Raw genomic sequence first — 6,830 nt, 5'->3', positions numbered from 1 at the left:
ACTCCCCAGGGTTGGTCCCCATGGAGAGTACTGGTTCTTGATTATCTCCTCGATGACGCGATGCGCCACGCGCTCGAGCTCGTTCATCAGGCTCTGAGAGTGCCGATGAAGCGTATGGGCCACCATATAGTTCATCTCCTGACGCAGGGGCCTGGTGCGCTCCTCTAATGGTACAGACAAATCTACATTGTCGAGAGCGCCTTCAGGCGAGAACCCCTTCCACTTAATGCCATGGTTGCGGGTCCTCTCAAAAGAGCCGATGAGATCGGCTTCCAACAGAGCTTTGATCTCATCATACTTCTTCTTGTGTTCAGGAGGGAGTTCCTCATACGTGATGGGCTTGGGAGCGGATTCTTGATCTTGAGCTCCAGACATTTTCGCAGGGGACGTTGTTGTCGAGAAGTGTCCCACCGGGCATGCCAGAATGTGTTGTCGGTCGAAACCCACCGGCGAGCAGCGACAGGCAACATGAAGAGCCGGGAGGTTCCTGGGGCGCTGGCAGGCACTGCTCCCTCGTCGACGGCCCGCAATTCCAGCACACGCCGCGGCTTGTAAAGACGCAGGGCGTGCCACCTGACCTATACCTGATCAGGAAGGTGCGAACGTGCTTGCAACGATTAGCCTACACACACAAACACGTGGAAACGTAAGTCCGAGCCGTGGTCGGCTCCCCGGGACGACTCTTGCATCGGCTTTAAAGAGCCGATCGAGTCCCGGTGTCAGATTGGATCTGCATCTATCCGGATATCGATAAATAAAGTAAAGTGTAAAACTGCTTCAATTAAATCTAGTTAATCTAATCTACGATGGTAAAAGCTTCACCGCCAGATCGGAACATCCTACACGTGACTGGGCCTAATGAATGTAACAGATAACTAAACCACAACCCAAAACAGAGGCCTAAGAACTAGCAAGAGCCGATTCCCGGAACAATCCCTATTAAGGCTAAGATAAAGCATCTAATACACCACCGGATCATCCAACCCGTTTGCAAGGCCTAACCTAACAGATATTACGCCAACTCTTGAGAATAAGAGCAAACCATAACAGATCAGATCTACTAGACATAAAAGAAGCAGGGTGTTGCCTTTACGCAGCTAACTCTATGCAACGAGAGCTAGCATAAGATGATGACATGATAGCGTAAAGACAACATGATATTCGTAGATGATAAGCAACAAAGCACAACAGATCTACTAAAAGCCATGCTACGAACATCAAAATAACTAGCATTACTCGCCATCAAAAACGCTTCAGTACGAGTAATACCAAGGTAAAAGCAAGAACAATGCTGCCCTGATCGCAAGAAGCAATCAGGGCAGCATGGCGCTTACTTGGATGAAACCCTAGGATTAGGGGTGGCGATGCGCCGAGGTTGTTGTTTGTGAGATGTGATGACGTTCCTCCTTTTTTGAATAACATAGGGTACATATTTATAGTCCAGAGACTTGGGAAATAATCTAAACTAATCTTGTCCCGATCGGACTCTATCTTTAATCTTAAACTAAATCTAAATCTAAGATACATGGCCCATGTGGCCCAAATGCTCATGCAGGAGCCGATTTACAAGCCTCCTTCAATCTTCTGCATTAAGCCCATCTTGCTTTCGGCCCATAAATTAATCCTGTTAATTTACGGCGATAACAAAATTCTCTCAAAAGCTTGTATATTTGCGGCAGTTAGAGCTTTGAAAAGCTATGGAGATGCATCTTGAAGCAGGTCTCTGTTAAGATCAGCTGAGCTTCTGAAAGCTTAGTGCTACACCCTGTCTCACTAGGGTTTTCATTTTGGCTCGTTATGGCCCATGGGTTTTGTTCTGAAATTAGTCTTTTGCCCGAATTAAACGAGAATGAATTTAAGTTGGGTGCTATATGTATGCGAGCCCATTCTGTGTAGGAGTTGTACCATTTGCAAATTTGGATGTAGGTGTTATAATCGAATTTCACAATCTTGAAAGGGTATTGGTTTAGTTAGCCTAACTAAGTACCTATTCAGATACACGTCATACTATTTAAGCTAGTTTGAAGCTTATATATGCGACTGTAAAAGTGGTGTGTATAGACTAGATAGAGCTTTGCCCCAAAGCACACAAGCTCGCAAAAACTACAAACTGGACTGGGATTCTGAAGGTTCGACCAAAATCTGATCTATTTGGATTATCTATAGCTTTAAAAAGCTAAATTTTACAATCATGTTGGATCAAATAGGTTCTTGGGCACTCCAGATATATAATCAAATTGGTATGCTCACCCTATATATACCTCCATCCATGTACACCTCTATCGGATTACGTTAATTAATTAGATGATGTTACTCTTGCAGCGTATTTTTTCTGCTCGATATGTTGATAACATACGTATATAGATCAGCCAACACGGAAGCTGGTGTTCGTTCCCCTATTGCTGGGGCCCGGCGTGTCGACGTCCACCGCTATTTCGGCCACCTCCTCGACGAGGTCGTAGTGCTTTGCCGTGGGATCGTACTGTTTCATCACCAGTACGGATGCTACCGTCGAGAACTCCGGTAGCGCCAGGTAACTGCCCACCGGCCCGAGCTCTGGGCAGTCGTCCGTGCTCCGGTCAGCCAGCGGTGTGCACGGCGCGCCCTGCCCGACCAGGAACAGGTTGCACCGCCCTGCTGCCTTGAACGCTTCGATGACCTCCGCCTTCCCTGCAACTTGCTTCTCCTCGTACTGCACCGACTCGTTCCCGTTGGTCACATTGGTCCGGAAGTCTTCAAGGAACGCGTCGTCGGTTGTGCAGTCGCCAGCGTCGGTCTGCGGCGAGAAGCGTAGCACGTGGAGCGCGATGCCTGGGTGCTCGACCATGCGCCTGCCGTAGGCCAGGGCCTCGCGATCGTCGCGGCCTCCGAAGAAGATGACGACGATGGTGTAGGACACGTCGCTGGCAGCCACCTGAGCGGCGCCGCCGAGGCCACGGTCGACGAGGATGCCGACGGAGCATGGCGCGTGGTGGAGCACGCGCTGGTTGATGTGCTGGTACTGGTCGCCCAGCGACTCCATGTGGCCGTCCATCTGGTGGAGCTTGTGGAAGGGGAGCACGATGAGCGCGGCCCGCTTCTGGTGCGCGCTAGTCACGATGTCCTCGTGGATAGTGTGCAGGTCGGAGATGGCCGTCATGGCACGGATCGACACGCGGCTCAGCTGCTGATACGTCTCGAAGGCAACGACGAGCTGGTCGACGCCGCCGTCGCCGTTGCACCGCCTGTTCCAGAATGGCATGCCGTTGCGCCGCGCCTTGTGGACCATCGAGATGGCGGACGACCGCTCGGAGAGCTCCACGAGGTGCATGGCGTAGACGGTGATGCCACGCTTCCTTTTGCCGCGCGACGACTCCATCAGGTTGATGATGGTGGGGATGTTGCGCGTGCTGTGGAAGCACGCCATCATCCGGAATTCGTCGTTGGGGTTCGCGCGCTCCACGGCGCGGTTCTTGTACGGCGGGCCCCGCCGCGCCGGCTTGTAGATTGCCATGACCACCGGCGTTGTGATGAAGGTTGTGATGAGCGCCATGAGCACGAGGATGGCGAAGGTCTCGTCGTTGAGGACATGCCGGTCCTTGCCGATGTTGAGGACGATGAGCTCCACCAGCCCCTTGGTGTTCATCAGGAACCCGAGCGTGACCGCCTCACGCAACGGCACGCGCACGACCAGCGACGCGATCAGCGTGCCGCCGATCTTGCCGATGCATGCGGTCCCGACGACGAGCACGAGGAGCGACCATGAGTCACCGCCCTTGATGGTCATTACGTTCGTCTTGAGGCCGCTGGACACGAAGTAGAGCGGCAGGAACAGGCCAGAGATGAGGTCCTCCACCTTCTCCAGGAGAACCCCGGCGAAGGGCCCTTCCTTGGGGACGATGATGCCGACAATGAACGCGCCGAAGAGCGCGTGGATGCCAATGGTGTCCGTGGCAAACCCGGCGGCAAGCACGATGGCCAGGGTCACGCAGATGTAGAGCTCCTTCACCTGCTCTCCCTCGGGGGATCGCCGTGCCATCCAATTGAGAATAGGCCGGAGGAAGAAGAAGGCCGCGAGGATGAAGCAGGCTCCCGTTAGGAGCACCCATAAGGAGACAAGAGGCGAGCCGCTGCCCGACAAGGCAATGGCGAGGGCCAGAAGTATCCACGCAACAACGTCGTTGACGGCGGCAGCCGACATGGCCATGCGGCCGAGGTCGGTGGTGAGCAGCTTGAGCTCGGCGAGAATGCGCGCCAGCACGGGGAACGCGGTGATGGAGAGCGCGACGCCCATGAAGACGAGGAACGGCCCCGTGGGGACGCCGCGGGCGACGGTTTGCTGTAGGATGTAGGAGGTGCCGATGCCCATGATGAAAGGGAGGGAGATCCCGGCTACGGCGATGGCGAGGGCCGAGGTCCCGGTGCGGCGGATGGCGCGGAGGTCGAGCTCGAGGCCGACGAGGAAGAGGAAGTAGAGGAGGCCGATGTTGGCGAGGGTGTCGAGCACCGTCAGGCTCTGCTTGGGGAACACCGTGTTCAGGAACACGGTGCTGCGGCCCAGCGCGGACGGGCCAAGCAGAATGCCACCCTGATCGCAGAACGAAGTCATCAACCAAGCGCAGCCGTAACAGAAAGCATCAGCTGGCAGCGGCTAGAACAACTCACGATGATCTCGGCGATAACGCGCGGCTGCCGAAGCGGGCGAAGCATGAAGGCGAGCACGCGGGTGAGCACGACGACAATGCATATCTGCAGGATGGCGAGCGGCAGCGCCGAGTTCAGCGGGTTCTCTCCCTGAAAGACGCCATCCGACGTCGCCTTCATCGGCTTCAGGGCCCCGGCTGTCTCGTCGGCCATTGTCTCCGGCGGCCCTGTAAGCTACGGTGTCCCTTCCTCCCCTCCTTCCCTCCCCACCTGTCCTCTGGCCTACCACCAAGGGGCGAAGGAGTGATGGCGAGGGGAGAATGGGGGTGCCGCATGCCAGCATGCTAGTATTTTTAGGTGGCACTCACAGCTAACAGACTGTGGACGGCAGAGAAAGATTTGGAATTAAGGTGGGTGGATTATTTCGGTAAGCTTGAAGCAAGACAAGCCTAATTCGGGAATCGTCTGCCTGAGCCTTGAGGATGCAACAACCACGCATGTCATTGGACAGTTACCACCCCTTTTTTTGGTTTCCTGTCTATATGCCACTCGAGTGATCTGGTGGCTTCTATCACTGGCATGATTTTGGACATCAAATCACCCAAATCTTATACTGGGAAAATCGGGCGATACATAGGACTCCATCACCCAAATTTGAATCAATCTGATTAAAATCCAATGGACTAAAGAAATATCGATCAAAATAATTGAATGAAACAACACAAACACGGCAGATACAAAGGAGAAGTGACGTGAAATAGCCCTCCAACTCGTAGCTCTTGCTTAACGTCTCTCCTTTCCGATGAAAACGAGAAAGAAAGATGTCAACTACTAAATGTGCTGCTTTGTGAATTTGATACTAGGTAGTTCTCCCCCCTCCGTTTCCCGGTCCTTTTCTTTTAGTGCTTCGACCTGATCACTCGTTCGGCTCGTTTTTCTCTCCTGCCTGGCAGACAAGTAGCCTTTCCCTTTGAAAGAGGCAAATCCCTACTTCAATTGTCATCTGACGACTCTTCCACAGCTGTGGACTCAGGCCTCTCACAACAAAAAAAAAAGGTAATATCCCTGCTGGAAAAGAAATAGTACTGGTTTAAGAAAACTAGACGAGCTGAAAATAGGATTTCTGGTCTGGGAATTGCTAGTTTCTGAGAGAAAGAAAACTTTAGGTTAAGAAATCAAAGCCAAGCTGTACCCGATTCACTACTCTATTTGTAAGATATTTGCTTTTTGAATTGCTTGATTTGACAGAAAGTTCGAAGAGGGATGACAGACAGAGCGCAAAGGCAAAGCCCGGGTGAAATCCAATAGCGTATGGCGATAATGTCATCCCCACCGAATCCTAATCCTCATCTTCAAAGCAAGGCTATCCACCAGGGCTTCCAAAGCTAGGCTATCCTCAGCAAAGAACCTAAGGAATTTTGCGGAGAGAGAGGCCTCCGCTTTTATCGCATTGAGTGGAAATTGAGGTTCACGCACGATTTTAAACCACCCTTGTTCACAGCCTTTTGCACTGAGAACATCAGAAAATAAGAAATCCTTCTCACAAGAAGGCAAACCTTGAACGTTGATCGAATCTTCTTTCGCATCCAGAATAACTGGTAGCCCCGGCCTTGGACTTTGGCTGTGCCCCTACTCGGGCAGCATGTGCTTTTTTCTGAGGAGGAAGTTTCCAAGAGTATCAAAGAGCTATCAGACGAGGCCATCCTACCAGGGAATTAATGTCACAATTGGATTGAAACTTCACTAAAGCATACCATCCTCAGTCTGTCCATGAAAGCGGCTTAATCAATGTTTGTTGATCAAATGATCTTGATGTCGGCGTTGGTTTTTCCAACGAAATGAAGAAGTTGCGGAACCCTTAAAAATTAGAAATAATACTAAAAAAAGGTGCATTTTCAGTTTTTCACCCCAAAAGCCCACAACCAAACGATGTCAAATGTTCAAGTGCTTGTTGGATCAGTTGAGGAGCGAAGCCCTGTAGTAAATACCTCCGAAAAGTCAAAATCTCATATCCTAAATGCCTACTTTCTTTTACATCCTTTATGATCAAGATTCATTTTTGTTTTGTTGTATTATTAGTAAAAAAGAAGGGTCCTTCTTTGGTTAAGCAAAAACGATCTCGATCTGTGATTCTTTAAATATCCAGAATGATCCATTTTGGTAAGGTTAAGGTAAGAACTATTCGTTGGATAGAATGGATTAAAAAA

At 51.2% G+C, this 6,830-nt stretch overlaps 1 pseudogene; it reads right to left on the bottom strand.

The window, feature by feature from the left end:
* Window positions 1–2,138: 2,138 nt before the first annotated feature.
* LOC120663299 lies at window positions 2,139–4,914 on the bottom strand (annotated as a pseudogene).
* Between the last annotated feature and the right edge of the window lie 1,916 nt (window positions 4,915–6,830).

Source organism: Panicum virgatum, chromosome 3N (genome assembly GCF_016808335.1).
Source record: "Panicum virgatum strain AP13 chromosome 3N, P.virgatum_v5, whole genome shotgun sequence".
Lineage (NCBI taxonomy): Eukaryota > Viridiplantae > Streptophyta > Magnoliopsida > Poales > Poaceae > Panicum > Panicum virgatum.
Note: the sequence above shows the minus strand (reverse complement) of the source record. Positions and strands in the feature narration are given on the sequence as shown.